Below are 17,921 nucleotides of genomic sequence, written 5' to 3' on the forward strand. Positions count from 1 at the left end.
TCTGGAAAGGTTGCGAATCACTGCCCTAGGGCTCACACTGCCACTGCTCCAGCCAATAGAAGTTGTGGCAACATGATTTTTTTCTAACAACATTTTTTCAGTATTTGAAACATATTTAATATTATATATTTAAATATTCTTTGTGGTAGTAAAAATTGTGTCTCATTTTCCCTCCGCTCCAGGGCAAGTGAAGCAATAGTTAATTTTACAAAGTAATATTTTTAAGAAACAACTGACTTGAAGAATATTCCTTCAGTTTTCTAATAACAAGCAAAACCTATACTGCTCTTTATTTCAAATAGTACTTTAATGCACATTATCATACTGGGCCACTGATGTAATTAGCCATATTGTGAATTGCAACTAATAGAGATTAAAAATTAATGACAGTAGGGCTCATTCTCATTTAATTGGAAAGGCTACCTTCACTACAGAATTTGATAACGGGTGTGTAATATTTGAATTGACTCCTCTCTTGAGTCTCAAGATACTAGGAATTTTACAAAGCTTTTGAGAAAAGGAGCACAGCTGTCATTATTATTATTATTATTATTTATTTGTTTTATAGTAGTACCTAGAAGCAAGGACCTCATTGTTCTAGGCACTGTAAAAATATATAACAATATATAACAGTTCATAAACTGAAGAACTTACAATCTAAGTAACTATTGCTTTATTTTAAAACTGAGGACTAATAACATTTAAAATTTTTAAATTTGTATTTAAACTACATTAGAGGCTGAAAATAATTTTTATAATCATGCAACGACGAAAGATTCTTTTAAAAATGGATAGGTCAGGGCTCAAAGGGAAAAAATACAAGAAGATTTAATAATTCCCTTAGAAGACTCATAGAGTACTTTCTGAATTGTTCTTTGTAGTTATATATAGGTTACAATACCTTGAGGGGTGTAAAGAGGAAGGGAATGCTTGATTAGACAGAGAAATCCATGTTGTCCAACTTAAAAAATAAATGATGGATGCTGTTCTGGGCCACGGTACTCGAAGCACCACAGGTCCAGCAGGAGAACTCTGAGAAAAACCAGGCTTACACACAGCTGTGAGTTATTGGCTTTACTGAAGATTAGTGACCCACCCGCAACGGGGACTCCAAGCGTTGCAGTCACGGAGGCGGGGAACCCAGCACACTGGAACTTTGCCTGGGACGGAGTCCAACGGAGAGGCAGACAGTCAGCGTTAATAAGCATTACACAAAAACAGCTCATGAATATAAAATTAGGTGCTTCTTAAAGGGGGGCTTTCTACTACCTGGTGAAGGGCCATGCAAAGCAGCTATGTCTTCAACAACTATCTATATCCTGCAATAACACAGCAACTGTGTCCTTCAAGAACTATCTCCTACAATAACAAAGCAGCTATCTATGTCCCACAGTAGCCTCTCGGCTCGAGAAAACGAAAGTTCCCTAGCTAGGCCGTAACAAAGTCTTCCGCAGTCCCTTACAGATGGCTAACCAAACTATCTTCACACAACAGTGGCATTCAACTGTGGAAAAGTGTGGTAAATACTAGGTGTGGACAAATATGTCCCAAAAAAGAGTTCTTTTTTTCTCCCTCTCAGTTCTAGGAGAGGGCTTAGCAGAAAAAGCAGAATTGTTATCAACAGAGGGAAATTGGGAAATAGGGTCATAGCAGAGTGGAAGGAGTCTAGGCCGTGGAAGCAGGGAAAGATCCTATAGGATCCATCCAACAACAGGGGCTGGGAGTGTGACACTTTTTTCCATGCCTCACTATGTAAGCAAATCCAATTTTGGCATGTTTTAACACTTGGTTGCCATTGTCGCTGGAAATGACAGCTTTGAATTACTGCAGGAGTAGTGACTTAAGAACATAAGAATAGCCAAACTGGGTCAGACCAAAGGTTCATCTAGCCCAGTGTCCTGTCTTCAGATAGTAGCCAATGCCAGGTGCCCCAGAGGGAATGAAGAGAACAGGGAATCATCAAGAGATCCATTCCCTGTCTCCCATTCCCAGCTTCTGGAAAACAGAGGCTCGGGATACCATCCCTGCCCATCGTGGCTAATAGCCAATGATGGACCTATCTTCCATGAACTTGTCTAGTTCTTTTTTGAACTGTGTTATAATCTTGGCCTTCACAACATCCTCTGGCAAAGAGTTCCACAGACTGTACGTTGTGTGAAAAAATACTTCATGTTGTTTGTTTTAAATCTGCTGCCTATTAACTTCATTTGGTGACCCCTAGTTCTTGTGTTATAAGAAACAGTAAATAACACTTCCTTATTTACTCTCTCCACATCAGTCATGATTTTGTAGACCTCTATCATATCCCCCTTTAGTCATCTTTTTTCCAAGATGAAAAATCCCAGTCTTATTAATTTCTCCTCATATGGAAACTGTTCCATACCCCTAATCATTTTTGTTGCCCTTTTCTGAACCTTTTCCAATTCCAGTATATCTTTTTTTCAGACAAGGTGACCAGATCTGCACACAGTATTCAGGATGTGGGTATACCATGGATTTATATAACGGCAATATGATATTTTCTGTCTTATTATCTATCCCTTTCCTTATGTTTCCCAACATTCCGTTAGCTTTTTTTTTTTTGACTGCTGCTGCATATTGAGTGGATGTTTTCAGAGAACTATCCACAATGACTCCAAGATCTCTTTCTTGAGCGGTAACAAATAATTTAAACCTCATCATTTTATATGTGTAGTTGGGATTATGTTTCTAATATGCATTACTTTGCATTTAGTGCAAAACTAAATACCCACGGTTTGTCAGCACAGAATACAGAGCTAGTTAGCAATGTGTTTTGGTAGAAAAAAGATGTTTTTGTTTCATCCTGAATAACTTTTAATGGAAAAATACTTCATATTTGAAAATATTTTCACAGAAGTTCTTATGTAGGGAAAAATATCAAGATGTACTTCTGAGTTTTGAAGTAATTGACAACCAAAAACTTTTAAACAATATCATTAAAGATCAAATTTATTTGAGCATAAGCTTTTCATTGATGAAGTGAGCTGTAGCTCACAAAAGCTTATGCTCAAATAAATTTGTTAGTCTCTAAGGTGCCACAAGTACTCCTTTACCTGTCATTAAAGATCAAAGTGTGTGCTGGATGGCCACTAGATGGCAAACTTTTACTGCACCATGCTGTCGATGAAGTTGTAGGAATTGAGTATGCTACATGAATACAAAAACTGATGTAGATTAAATAGTTATGATAACAAGATAAAGTGTGTGTGTGTGTGTGAGAGAGAGAGAGAGAGCGCGCGAAAGTTAATGAGTTATTCTATACCTTAATACTGCATTTATTTTCAGAGTTACCAGTCTTCCATTTGGTGATGCATTCATAAATATAGCCAAATAATCCAAAATAATCCTATAAAATGACTCTTTGATTTTTAAAAAATTATATATTGCTTATTTTTTTCTAAAGAGAATTTTAGATTTTAAAAAGGGTAAAATGAACACCTATTAAAGTTTTAGACCAGGGACTGGCAACCTTTGGCACGTGGCCCACCAAGCTAAGCCCCCTGGTGGACTGGGCTGGTTTGTTTACCTCTGCAGGTTCAGTCGATCGCAGCTCCCACTGGGCACGGTTCGCCAGTCCAGACCAATGTGGGCTGCAGGAAGCAGCGGCCAACCCCCTACCTCGGCCCGCGCCACTTCTCGCAGCCCTCATTGGCCTGGAGCGGCGAACTGCGGCCGGTGGGAGCTGTGATTGGCCGAACCTGCAGACACGGCAGGGAAACAAACCAGCCCGGCCCACCAGGGGGCTTACCCTGGCGGGCCGCAGGCCAAAGCTTGCTGATCCCTGATCTAAAACTTTAACAGGGGTTCATTTTACCCTTTTTAAAAACTAAAATTCTCTTTAGAAAAAAATAAGCAGTATACAATGTTTAAAAAGTCAGGAGGATCCAGACAGGACACATCTATCGTGGGAGCTGCTGAGTAAGGGTACAGTAGGTGTCCTGGCTGAGGGGGAAAAGGTCTGCAAGTGGCAGCTACCTCAGGCCCTAGAGGAAGGACTGGCCTTTCTCTAAGGGTAGGGAACCTTTTACTCTAACTTCTGTGGGATCATTTTCAAGTCTTTTGGCCATGCCCTGGACTGGGAAAGTAAGTGGTAAGAAGTGGGCCAGGTTGGAACCCTCAAAACACTCCTGGGGTATTTGCTACTGGTGTCTCCTGTAGGGCCCTAGGCTGAAGTCCCATGTAGTGGGAAGGCTCAAGCTCCATTAACAATCACCCTCTGGCGAAGGAGGCACAAACCCCTTCATCAAGCCCCACCCAGCCACATTGATAAGGAGGAATAGAGGCATTGTGAGCCCTGAGGAAAGGTGTGGAACCACAGGGATGTGGAGGTGGGCCGAAGATTTTTGTGGGGGTGGACTATATATATCAGTGGTTCGCAAACTTGTTCCACCGCTTGTGCCGGGAAAGCCCCTGGCAGGCCGGGCCGGTTTGTTTACCTGCCGCGTCCACAGGTTCGGCCGATCGCGGCTACCACTGGCCGCGGTTCGCTGCTCCAGGCCAATGGGGGTTGCAAGAAGCAGGGGCCAGTATGTCCCTCGGCCCATGCCGCTTCCCGCAGCTCCCATTGGCCTGGAGCAGCGAAACGCGGCCACAAGGAGCCGCAAGCGGCCGAATCTGCGGATGCGACAGGTAAACAAACCGGCCCGGCCTGCCAGGGGCTTTCCCTGCACAAGCGGCGGAACAAGTTTGGGAACCACTGATATATACATTTTGTTGGACTCTGTTACTTCATAAGGGAGTGGAATCGCTTGGTGACCTGGCTGGAGGACTGAGTGACTACCTACACATGTATCGGGGTGATTGCTGGCAAAGGATGCCAGAGACAGGGGACAGGGAAATAATGACTTAACCATTAGGCAGCACCACTTTCAGGCCCATCATCATCACACACTGACCATTGGGTTTTTGACTAAATGAAATTTTGCATGCAAAGTGTCTGCTTTCTGCAGAAAATTTTGACATTTCATTGAAAAAACAAAAACATAAAAAGTGTTGTTGGGTTTTTTTGTACAGAAAGTCAAAACTTTATAAAGGAAAAATTCCCACTTTCCAACCAGTTTTAATCTGTACCATCATACCGCACTCATTTGCCATGGTATATGAGTGGTTTTAATTACTGAGGTTTTTTGGTTTTGTTTTTTGTTTGGTTTGGTTTGGTTTGTGTCCCGTTGTGTGGCTGGGAAGGGAGAAGAAGGTAAACAAGGTTTTTGCTTCCCCCTACTGGTTTTTTCAAAGCCGTCAATGCACACTATTCCCACAGCTGCACTGAGATAATCAACTATTCCGGTCTATTAAAATAAAGAAAAGCTTTGAGAGGGGAAGTGGAGTGTAGAAGGCAGTAAGAGGCATATTCTTTTTGATATTGAGTGGCTGACAGGGTGAGGTACAGCTCATTATTTATTGATAAGTTTTGTAATAGTTTTTCTTGGGTTCATGTACCTTGTCATGTACCTTTGTTCATGACAAATCAGCAGAATAAATAAAATTGTTTCCATGGTTCCTACTCACTGGAAACTCCATGTATTCCTGTGGCGCAAGAGCCACAGAAACTGCTCCTTTCTGTAAATGCAGGCTTTGTCCTCCGTGGCAGTTGGATAAAACTGGTATTGGCCTTTCACAGCTACCTAGTCCTGCTCCCTTATTACTTAGTCTTTTGGACACGATGTCAGGAGATGCCTTGGGCATGTACACAGAGTAAGTTATCACAGACCACATAGCTTTCTAGCTGAATAGGCTCCAAAGAGTTAAAGGAAAGGTAAAGGAATGTATACAGTTGGCTAGAATGGCTAAAAATAAAATCTGTATTAATTTGAGCTTCTTTTCAAAATATAGGGAAACAATTAGCAAATTTTCAACATATGGTTTTTGTTTGTTGGTTTTTAATTAAGGGGTAGGCCAGGACTCCAAAGCTGCAATCCAACTTGGTCTGGAGGCAAACACTTTTGAGGATGGGTGAAGCTGTGGTGACGGCAACCTGTTAAAGGACAAATGGGATTTCATTCCAACCTTGCCAGTTGAAGTCCATGATGTCTCATGATTTCTTCTAGTTGCTTTATGTAGGTCTTGAGTTTGACTCTGAGACAATACAAACAAGAGCACTGGAGGATGATTAGTATTCATAGATCTCCTATCTCAAGGGTACTAACATAGTGGCAAGTAACAATGTGCTCATATGTTAGATACATATATGGCCACCCCTTATTGTTGTATTTGAGCACCTCACAGTCTTTAATGGCTTTATTCTCACAATGCTCCTGTGAGGTAGGGAAGCTCTGTTATCCTCATTTCACAAATGGAAGAGTGAAGGAAAAAGAAATCGAGAGAGATTCACAAAGGTATCAAGTCCAACATTTAAGATGTTCACAGAACCACTGCTCAATTGCCACCTAACCCAGTAGGTATCTAAATTTCCTGGGTGCCTACATTTCCCACCAGTAAAGTCCACATGGAATCTAAATTTCTGCTGCTGAGCATTTGCAAAGCTACCCAAGGACTGACGCTGCTAAGCAGCTTGGTGCCTTAGTTCAAGCCTAAGCCCTGGTGGGATTCTCATGCTAAGCATTCCCTTGCCTATCTTACCAGCAGGGCCCTGATCCCATAGGTGTGGTCTCAACATCCCTAACCTGCAAAAAGACAGCCATGGTAACCAGGAATTTTTTGGATCTAGATATATCAGTTTCCCAGTAGCCTTCCCTGTCATTAGGGCACTCACTGCTTTGGAGCAGGGACTTGAGCCTGGCTCTCACACATCCCAGGTGGATGCCCAAGCCACCAGGCTACAGAGTCACTCTCTCACTTTTTCTCTCTCTCTTGCTTGTCCAATAAGTATTAAATTATTTTGTACAAAATGGAACAGCTTCAACAGGAGAGATAGAGAACAACCTGCTGCAGAATACTCCATAGCCCATGGTTAGGGTACTCAGCAGGAAGGTGGGAGGCTTAGATTCAAGTCCATGCTCCAAATCAGAGCAGGGATTTGAAAAACAGGTCTCCCACCTCTCAGGTGAGTTCCTAACTACTGGGCCATTAGATAAAATGGTTGGGGGGAGGGCACCCTGTTTCTCTCTTCCCCAGTCAGTGGCTGACCTGGCTCAGGTGCCTAAGCCCAGGAGAGGATTCACAGCTGAGAGTTCAGAGTGGAAGGAGGTGCCTCCCTTTCAGCCTCTCCTGCTGACTAGGGGTTTGTCTACACTATGAAATTAGGTCGAATTTATAGAAGTCGGTTTTGTAGAAAGCGTTTTTATACAGTTGAGTGTGTGTGTCCCCACACAAATGCTCTAAGTCCGCTCAGCTAACCATCACCGTATGTCTCCTGGGTGCTGGCAGACATGGTACTGCATTGCTACACAGCAGCAGTTTATTGCCTTTTGGCAGCAGACAGTGCAGTATGATTGGTAGCCGTCGTCGACGTAGTCCTTGGTGCTCTTTTAACACCTGGGCGCCTGGGCAAACATGGGAGTGACTCAGCCAGGTCATTTCCCTTGTTTCGTCTCATGGCAATTGAGTCCTACCGGCAGTGAACTGTCTTTTAATTTGCAGCCAGCAGAAGATGATGGCCAGTAGTCATACTGCACCGTGTTCTGCCGAGCACCCAGGAGGTGATGATGGCTAGCGGTCATACTGCACAGTCTGCTGCCAGCATGATGTATAAAGATAGATGAAGTGGCTCAAAACAAGAAATAGACCAGATTTGTTTTGTATTCATTTTCTCCTCCCTCCCTCTGTGAAATTGATGGCCTGCTAAACCCAGTTTTGAGTTCTATCCTTGAGGTGGCCATTCAGTTTCTCACAAAGCCACCCCCTTTGTTGATTTTAATTCCCTGTAAGCCAGCCCTGTAAGCCATGTCGTCAGTCGCCCCTCCCTTCATCAGGGCAACAGCAGACAATCGTTCCGCGCCTTTTTTCTGTGCAGATGCCATACCACGGCAAGCATGGAGCCTGCTCAGATCACTTTGGCAATTAGGAGCACATTAAATACCACACGCATTATCCAGCAATATATGCAGCACCAGAACCTGGCAAAGCGAAACCGGGCGAGTAGGCAACATCAGCGTGGTGACGAGAGTGATGAGGACATGGACACAGACTTCTCACAAAGCATGGGCCCTGCCAATGTGGGCATCATGGTGCTAATGGGGCAGGTTCATGTGGTAGAACGCCGATTCTGGGCTCGGGAAACAAGCACAAACTGGTGGGACCGCACAGTGTTGCAGGTCTGGGACGATTCCCAGTGGCTGTGAAAATTTTGCTTGCGTAAGGGCACTTTCATGGAACTTTGTCACTTGCTTTCCCCTGCCCTGAGGCGCAAGAATACCAAGATGAGAGCAGCCCTCACAGTTGAGAAGCGAGTGGCAATAGCCCTGTGGAAGCTTGCAACGCCAGACAGCTACAGGTCAATCGGGAATCAATCTGGAGTGGGCAAATCTACTGTGGGGGCTGCTGTGATGCAAGTAGCCAACGCAATCAAAGATCTGCTGATATCAAGAGTAATGACCCTGGGAAATGTGCAGGTCATAGTAGATGGCTTTGCTGCAATGGGATTCCCTAACTGTGGTGGGGCCATAGACGGAACCCATATCTCTATCTTGGCACCGGAGCACCAAGCCGATGAGTACATAAACCGCCAGGGGTACTTTTCAACAGTGCTGCAAGCACCGGTGGGTCACAAGGGACATTTCACCAACATAGACGTGGGATGGCCGGGAAAGGTACATGACACTCGCATCTTCAGGAACTCTGGTCTGTTTCAAAAGCTGCAGAAAGGGACTTTCTTCCCAGACCAGAAAATAACTGTTGGGGATGTTATTGCAATGTTGAAATGCCTATAGTTATCCTTGGGGACCCAGCCTACCCCTTAATGCCATGGCTCATGAAGCCATACATAGGCAGCCTGGAGAGTAGTCAGGAGCTGTCCAACTACAGGCTGAGCAATTGCAGAATGGTGGTAGAATGTGCATTTGGACGTTTAAAAGCACGCTGGCGCAGTTTACTGACTCGGTTAGACCTCAGCGAAACCAATATTCCCACTGTTATTACTGCTTGCTACGCGCTCCACAATATCTGTGAGAGTAAGGGGGAGACGTTTATGGTGGGGTGGGAGGTTGAGGCAAATCGCCTGGCTGCTGGTTATGCACAGCCAGCCACCAGGGCGGTTAGAAGAGCACAGGAGGGTGTGGTGCGCATCAGAGAAGCTTTGAAAACCAGTTTCATGACTGGCCAGGCTACGGTGTGAAAGTTCTCTTTGTTTCTCCTTGATGAAATCCCCCATCCCTTGGTTCACTCTACTTCCCTGTAAGCTAACCACCCTTCCCACCTCCCTTCGATCACCGCTTGCAGAGGCAATAAAGTCATTGTTGCTTCACATTCATGCATTCTTTATTAATTCATCACACAAATAAGGGGACAATTACCAAGGTAGCCCAGGAGGGGTGGTGGAGGAGGGAAGGACAAGGCCACACAGCACTTTAAAAGTTTAAAACTTATTGAATGCCAGCCTTCTGTTACTTGGGCACTCTTCTGGGGTGGAGTGGCTGGGTGGCCGGAGGCCCCCCCAATGCGTTCTTGGGCATCTGGGTGAGGAGGCTATGGAACTTGGGGAGGAGGGCGGTTGGTTACCCAGGGCAGTCTTTAGCGGTGGTCTGTGCTCCTGCTGCCTTTCCTGAAGCTCAACCATACACTGAAGCATATTAGTTTGATCCTCCAGCAGCCTCAGCATTGAACCCTGCCTCCTCTCATCATGCTGCCGCCACCTTTCAGCTTCAGCCCTCTCTTCAGCCCGCCACTTACTCTCTTCAGCCCGCCACTTCTCCTCCTGGTCATTTTGCGCTTTCCTGCACTCTGACATTGTCTGCCTCCATGCATTCCTCTGTGCTCTCTCAGTGTGGGAGGACAGCATGAGCTCAGAGAACATTTCATCGCGAGTGCGTTTTTTTCGCCTTCTAATCTTCGCTATCCTCTGGGAAGGAGAAGATCCTGTGATCCTTGAAACTCATGCAGCTGGTGGAGAAAAAAAAAGGGACAGTGGTATTTGAAAAGACACATTTTATAGAACAATGGGTACACTCTTTCACTGTAAACCTTGCTGTTATCATTACATACATAGCACATGTGCTTTCATTACAAGGTCGCATTTTGCCTCCCCCAACCCCGTGTGGCTAACAGTGGGGAACATTTCTGTTCAGCCATAGGCAAACAGCCCAGCAGGAATGGGCACTTCTGAATGTCCCCTTAAGAAAAGCACCCTATTTCAATCAGGTGACCATGAATGATATCACTCTCCTGAGGCTAACACAGAGAGATAAAGAACGGATGTTCTTTGAACACCAGCAAACATACACTGCAATGCTTTGTTCTGCAATGATTCCCGAGTACGTGCTATTGGCCTGGAGTGGTAAAGTGTCCTAGCATGGTGGATGGAATAAGGCTGCCCTCCCCAGAAACCTTTTGCAAAGGCTTTTGGAGTATATCCAGGAGAGCCACGAATGCCAGGGCAAATTAATCATTAAACATGCTGGTTTTTAAACCTTTTATAGTATTTTAAAAGGTACACTCACCAGAGGTCCCTTCTCCACCTGGTGGGTCCGGGAGGCAGCCTTGGGTGGGTTCGGAGGTTCTGGCTTCAGGTCCAGGGTGAGAAACAGTTCCTGGCTGTCGAGAAAACCGGTTTCTCCGCTTGTTTGCTGTGAGCTATCTACAGCCTCCTCATCATTGTCTTCCTCATCCCAAAACCTGCTTCCGTGTTGCCTCCATCTCCACTGAAGGAGTCAAACAACATGGCTGGGGTAGTGGTGACTGAACCCCCTAAAATGGCATGCAGTTTATCATAGAAGCAGCATGTTTTGGGCTCTGACCCGGAGCAGCCGTTTGCCTCTCTGGTTTTCTGGTAGGCTTGCCTCAGCTCCTTAAGTTTCAGGCACTGCTTCGGGTCCCTGTTATGGCCTCTATCCTTCATGCCCTGGGAGATTTTCACAAATGTTTTGGCATTTTGAAAACTGGAACAGAGTTCTGATAGCACGGATTCCTCTTCCCATACAGCGATCAGATCCTGAACGTCCCGTTCGGTCCATGCTGGAGCTCTTTTGCGATTCTGGGACTCCATCATGGTCACCTCTGCTGATGAGCTCTGCATGGTCACCTCTGCTGATGAGCTCTGCATGGTCACCTGCAGCTTGCCACACTGGCCAAACAGAAAATTGAAATTCAAAAGTTCGCAGGCCTTTTCCTGTCTACCTGGTCAGTGCATCTGAGTTGAGAGTGCTGTCCAGAGCGGTCACAATGGAGCACTCTGGGATAGCTCCCGGAGGCCAATACCATCTAATTGCGTCCACAGTACCCCAAATTCGACCCAGCAAAACTGATTTCAGCGCTAATCCCCTTGTCGGGGGTGGAGTAAGGAAATCGATTTTAAGAGCCCTTTAAGTTGAAAAAAAGGGCTTCGTCATGTGGACGGGTGCAGGGTTACATCGATTTAACGCTGCTAAATTCGACCTCAACGCCTAGTATAGACCAGGACTAGGTAGATCTCCATTCAGCTTGCAGGCTTCTGTAAATTCCATTCTTAGGGAACTAACTCTCCCCTAATACTGCAAGGGAAGCATAGGCACCTAACTCAGGACTGTGAATTCCACAAGGAGACAGGGCACGTAGGCTTTAATAAGTCCCCTCTGTATGGCTCTAATTCTAAGTGACTCAGCCTAGAAGGGAACAAGGGAGGAAGTAATTGAACCCAAGTCTCCCATATGCCAGGCAAGCTCCCTTCTCAATCCTCCTTTTACTGCTTAGACTGAGAACAATCTGATAAAAACTATCTCTGTTAAAGCATTCTTTTTTCCTCATCCAATGTTTTGCAAGGTATTAAGGTTTGAAATAGCACTTATGTCCAAATTGATACATACAAGTACTGAAAACCAAGTACAGTTAGGAGAGACAGACAAGAGCAAATATATGCCAGATTTTGAAATGGCCATGGCCAGGAAACAGGGCAATAGTCATCTTCTCAAATGGAGAGGTAACTGAAAAATCACTGGGCTGAAAACAGGGCACAATGAAAGATCTGACATATTAAGCTTTCATCTTCATCAGTATTGTTGTGACAGAACAGTTACAATGTATTTCTTAAGGGAAAAATAAAGGTTTTGCTGAACATAGTTGCTCCGCACTTTGAAGAAGCAAAGCATGGTTCCTCAGCCCAAACAGAGGGTTCATCTTTCAGCACCATACCAAGTGAAGATTCCTTTTACTTACCATAACCAAATAAGTAGTATTGCTCAATACCCCAAATTTGGGATGGGGGGAAGAAGATGGGTAGTTATGTGTCTTCTTAAACAAGTAAAGAATTGGATTAGCATCCCTTTGTCCTAAACTAGCTAAGCTACTGTCCAATTCCTAAAGGACATGCTCAGCTATAGAAGATAGCCATTTTGCACAGCACAGGTTACAATAAACTTTCATAAGAAAAGTCATGCACAGGACTCATTCCAACCCTTAGCTATTGCAAAGTATTTTAAACCTACCCAGCTGCTTGCTAGGCCCCACTATTATTTCTGTATTTAATTATGTATGTTTGAAGTTTCAAACAGAAACCCAGCCTCAGCCACAAAAATTCAAACATTATGTAAAAGGCAATGTGCCAGCGCAAGGCATTCTGTATTCATTCACAATAAAGTCTTCCATTCTGCTGGCACTAGATGCTGCAATACATATCACACAACAGAAATGGGATTAGAAGAGCTAACAGACCCATCATATCACAAACCCATGGCCTCGCAGTCCTGAAGAATTAAACAGCCTTCATTGATTGCCACAGTCTGCAAATCTTACTTCCTTCCTCAACTCTTCCTTAGAGATAAGTAATGCATTCCTTCTCAGAAACCATTCAAAAAGGTAAATGTCATTACTTAAACATCATACAGATTTCAGGGGAACAAAAATCTACAAGCATCAGCTCCAAGTCCCTCACCCCCTTCCTGAAAATACAGAGCAGTAATCTGTATGCCTTCAGTGTACCTTCATCAATTTCTGCATGCTTGCTACAAATCTGAAAACCCAGTGTGATAACTGTAGTCCTCTGCACTGTCCATTGAAGAGTTCCTGTACCCTTTATGGCTCAGTGAAGCTCTGCTTATGTTCACTAATCACAGGAACTAATTCTCACAGAATTATTTAAACCAAAAAGGTAGGCAGGCCAGTCCAGATCTGCAAAAGGAACTTAGGCATTGCAATGCTCAGCATCATGACACCTAACTTTTAAGTACTTAGAAAATCATTGGACTCCACAAAGCTTGGGTTAAGAGTCCAGGCACCCTATATGATGAACAGTGAGAGTAACCTAAGAATGGGAACCATAAAAACAGGTGTGCTAGTGTCTCCCTGCCTAAATTAGACAATAGCAGATGTTGATAAGAGGGGTGTAGCCTAAGCTCTGCCCATCTTCTGGAGTTAGGTATCTCTCTCTTCTTGGAGTTAGATCCCTTAGGTGTTTCTTACAAGAAATACTAAAGAAGAAGGTGAGAATGCTGCCCCTCTTATTACTTTTAGCCCAGTGGTTAGAGCACTCAGCCAGGATGTGGGAGACACAGGTTCAGTTCCCCTCTCTGCATGATAGGGAGAAAGGATGTGAAACGGGTTTTCCTGTCTTTTAGGAAAGTGCCCTAACTAATGGGCTATAGGATGTTCTGACGTAGGTTTCCCCTGTTGAAGCTGTTCCACTTTGGATAAGTACTTAAATAGTGGGTGGGCTGGACAGAGGAGGGGGTGGTATGTGAATGACTCCATAGCCTGATGCTCACCTAGAAGATAAGAGGCCCAGGTTCTTGCTTCCCTTACTTTTTCATTATTTAATCCTAACTGGAATAGTTTTAACAGTAGCAATTGAGGGAGCCCCACATCAAAATATTCCAAAGTTCAGTGGTTAGAGCATGCTCCTGAGACATGGGAGACCCATCTTCAAATGCTTTCTTCCCTGCTGGCAGAAAAGGAAGAACCACACCTGACTCTCACCCATTCCTGGTGTGTGTTCTAACTACTGGGCTAAAAGTTATAAGGTGGGCAAGAAATTCCTTAGGCCTCTAAGCTTCCTGACTCTAGGTGACTGATTCCCATTTGTAGATCACTAAGTAGAGTTATAAGCACTTCCCTACAGCCTAGATTTAGGGGGCCTATCTCTGAGCGAGAGACAGGGCTTAGGACACACCCTTCTTGTCAGCAACTCCCATTCGTTAGCATAGGCAGCACCCTACCTAGCAAGTTGGCTTTTGTGGATCACAGTCTGTTTCCTATCCCTCTCCATTCATTATGTAGGGAGCCTAGGCACCTAAGTGAAGCTTTGTGGATTGCACTGTTGTTCCTGTGATTTTCCAAGCACCTAAAAGTTAAGCACCATAAGGCTCAGAACTGCAACGCATAAGTCCCTTTGTGGATTTCACCCTAGGTACCTAGGAAACTTTCAAAACAAAAATGTAGGCACCAAGGGATTCAAGACACCTACAAAGTTAGCCATCAGCCAAGCAGGGTTTTTGAGCATCTCAATGACACCTAAGGCACCTAAGTCCCTTTTTTGGATCTGAACTGCAGTTTTTCAGCTGAAGCTGCTCAGACTTTGGTTTGTATTTATGGTTGTTTTTTTTTTCAAAGTGCTATTGCCTTTGTAAGCTTTGTATCTTTATGCCTAACTAAATTATGTAAGTTATACTAATGTGCCTGTTAAACTGTCAGGGCTAGATTCTGGACCCCAGAATCCTTTTGTGATGCTCCAGAGGGACTGTCTTTATTTTTTTCCCCTCGATGTATTTATAATTAGTACCGACAGCAGGACACCCCTCTGTTTAGGCTATTCTCATCAAAGCATGTCAAATAGAGAACCCTAAAATGGAAGGTTTTTCTTTTGATACCCTTGATTTCCTTTGTAAATCATTGTTGCACTTGCTCAGTTATATAGAAGAGCCCTAAGCGAATATTTTATTTTAAAAATCCTAAAATAGTGTGTAAACAACTCAAGTGGACTATTAATAGTTAATCAAATTTCTTGCCACTTTATGAGCTCTGCCAACTGTAAATTGGCACAGCTGCTGAGGAAGATGGCTTAACTTTACTAAGCTTGTAGGGTCAGGCACTGCTTACCTAGCGTCACACTCTGGCTACGTAAGTACCTTTGCAGAATCAAGTCCTCTGTATGTCTGGGAGACACCTGTGTGTGCTGTTTGTAGTTGGTCTATATTAAACAAGTAAATGTTTTTTAAAACAAAGCACAAATTATCATTTGGATCACCGTTTGTGCACTTATAAGCTACATATGGACACTATTTTTAGGGAAATATGTATCTATAGTGGCAAATGGTGTCTATTGTTTGTGTGTATATTGGTCCTTGGGGATTAAGTCAACTATCACAAAAACATTACTTACCAGAAAATAGACATTGCAATATATTTCGATCATCTGATTTATACCCATTTTATTTACAGCTCAGGGTCTTGATAACAGGCTAAGAGGCCTGTAACTTCTTGCTTGGTTCAAACCTAATCAACGTAAATGGAGACTGAAAATCATTCTGGTTTTGAGCAATGAGTTATTGGTTTTGGTCCATTTCTTAGGAATAGGTAGCCACATCAAGAACTCCACAACCACTGACACTAACTGGCAATCTTGTTGACAGTCTTGGAAGAGAAGCTAAGAACTTAATGAGCTGGGGAAAGTGAACTACACTATTTCTCCTACAGATAGATCTAGTACTGCCTGTTCTGTATTTGTTTTAAGGTTAAATAGAGTATAATGGTCTCCAAGGTTATAAGTTTAGGGTTAAACCCAGAAATTCCAAAAGCACTAAAATAACTTGTTCTCTCAAATACTTGAATGCCTACCCATTCTCATGGGAGAAGGTGGAGATCCTCATTCAGTCTTTTTCATCAGCAACTGCTACTGAAAGTTAGATTTGACTCAATGCCAACGTTGTCATACGTGATGACTTTCCCCATCTGTTGGAAACAAGGTTTGTGGTTTCTTACTTGGGGCATAATAGTTAATTACAGGTTCCACCACTATCATTAAGGTTGCCTGACACTTTCCATTATAGGACCCTGTATTCTGTTGCTTCTAAGTTTGCCAAACTTTAACTGTTTTGGGCTGACATTTTAGATTCCAGGTCTTAGCCTCAGGCTAAATTTCTCTTGAAAAACTGAGTTAAAATGGTTTATCCATTTCCAAGAATGTGGCTATGGAAAAATATATTATTTTGTCCATGTTGAAGAGTTGAGACCTTTTCTTTGAACATCTCTTGCACCCTCATTGTTAGGATCCTTGTACCTTGGCAGGAGACTGGCCTTTGTGTCAAGGAAGGGATGTTTTGCCATCCCTGTGAAAACTGCCCACATTAGATATGGGTTTTTTTGTTTTTTTTTTGTTTTTTTGGAAATTGTTAGTTCACACATGCTCAGTAGAGAGTACTTTGATCTTCAGCAGCTAAAATCTTCCAAGATTCCATCCTCACTGAGCATGCTCAGGTCTCTCACAGCTTCTAGTGCTGACCAGACTGCTTATGTACCATCCCCACAGACTGAAAGAGCATTTTCTGTTCCTGCAGAACTTCTACTTCTGACCAGATTGCACATGTGCTAACTGCTACAGGGATAAAGCCAGACTTTCCCTACAGTGGCTGCTCTGGGTGGAGCAATGGAGCTGAGAGCCTATTATTAGAGTCTACTGTCCTCTCAGTGATTCCCCTGCTGGCACCCAGGCAGTGTGGGGGAGGAAACTGTCTCAGTTGAATGCAGTAGGGGGATAAAGCTGTAAATTGGGATGTGTCTGGTGGGCAGGAGAAGAGAAACTGAGACTTGCTGGGCATGAGGCTGAGGCTCGCAGATGAGGGTGGGGAGGAGTGGCCGGCATTGGTGGCTGAGCATGGAGACTGGGAGCTGGTGAGGGAATGGAAGGGGAACTAGAAGCCAGTTGGCTTTGGGGGAGAGGGGCTCTGAGATTGGATGCAGAGTGAGGCAGAAGCGAGGGGATTGGGACTAGGAACCAGCAGGGGAAGTAAGAGGAGATAGATGTAACAAGGTTGTGGGATGCTGTGAGAGAACTGGGACTGTCTGGGAGACTGGAACAAGGAGCCAGAGAGAGGGGGAATCTAGAGTTGGAGGTGTCACTGAGATTTAATGAGGAGACTGGAGAGGGAGACTAAGACTGGGAATGAGTGGAGGAAAGGAGGGGAGAGACAGACTGGCCAAGGAACCAGGAAGGGGAATTTGGGCTAAGAGACTGGGGCTAGGGCTGTATGGAAAATAATACTCCTATTTTGTGAAAAAAAATTGAGGTTCCAAAATATTTTTGTTCTGCGTTGGAAGGAAAATGAGATTTTGATTTTTTTGGTGTAAACCAACCAACCAACCAACCACGAAACAGACCCTCACCTCAGACCAGCCAAGAGCCTGCTGCTTAGAACACTCATTTGGGATATGGGAAACCCAGGTTTCAGTCTCAGGTCTGCCTGATTTGGAACAGGGACTTGAATCTGGGTCTCCTATGTCAAAGGTGAGTGCCCTGACCACAAGGCTATTGTCTTCTCTGGATTTGACCAGGAATTCCATCCTGGAACTGAAAAACCATCCTGGAGAAAGGGCATTTTTTGAGGGGGGGTGAGGGTAGGGGTTAGAAATTTTGGTAGAAAAATCTTCAACTCTATTCACAACCATTAATGTATTTTTTCTCAGAACACTCCTGGGAGGTAGGGAAGTGCCATTTTATAGATGGGGAACAGAGCCTCAAAGGTATTAAGGAGCCCCTTAATCTGGGCTAGAGAATCTAAGTGGCTTGCCCAAGGTGACACATGACTGTTCTGACAACATGGAATTGCACCAGGGTATCTAGATTTCCAGGCTAGCACACTAACCACCTATAGGCTGGGCTGGGC

The sequence above is a fragment of the Dermochelys coriacea genome, chromosome 1 (assembly GCF_009764565.3).
Source record: "Dermochelys coriacea isolate rDerCor1 chromosome 1, rDerCor1.pri.v4, whole genome shotgun sequence".
Lineage (NCBI taxonomy): Eukaryota > Metazoa > Chordata > Testudines > Dermochelyidae > Dermochelys > Dermochelys coriacea.